The following is a 486-nucleotide window of genomic DNA, read 5'->3' as shown; positions in this document are numbered from 1 at the left end:
AAACTCTCCTCACTAGCCATCTTACACCCTCTAATGAGAGCAACTCACGTTTACAACCATATATATACAGGTCTGGTGCTCACTAATTCGAACCAGCCTAGTTCGAAATATGGTTTGTGTAATTCGAACCAACCTGGTTCGATTACTTTGGGAAGCTTCCACTCATATAATTCGAACTCATCTAGTTCGAATTATGTATGTTCTTAGTTCGAACCAAATTAGTTCGAATTACTCTTAATTTCACTAAATAATTCGAGCTGATTCGGTTCGAACTATATACAAGTGCAAATCGAATTAAGTTGGTTCGAATTGCATAGAGAAGTACTTTGACTCATTTGTGAAGCAATTTTCAGTTTGGCGGATTTGCGTAATTTCTGAGCTCTCTTGACTTATTTACGTTTTTTACCCTTTTATATTTAACTAAAGTATATTTTAGATCATATATTAATATTATTATCTGCAAAATTATTAAAATTTTTTATTTAA

Source organism: Arachis ipaensis, chromosome B06 (assembly GCF_000816755.2).
Source record: "Arachis ipaensis cultivar K30076 chromosome B06, Araip1.1, whole genome shotgun sequence".
Taxonomy (NCBI): domain Eukaryota; kingdom Viridiplantae; phylum Streptophyta; class Magnoliopsida; order Fabales; family Fabaceae; genus Arachis; species Arachis ipaensis.
This window is presented reverse-complemented; position numbering follows the sequence as displayed.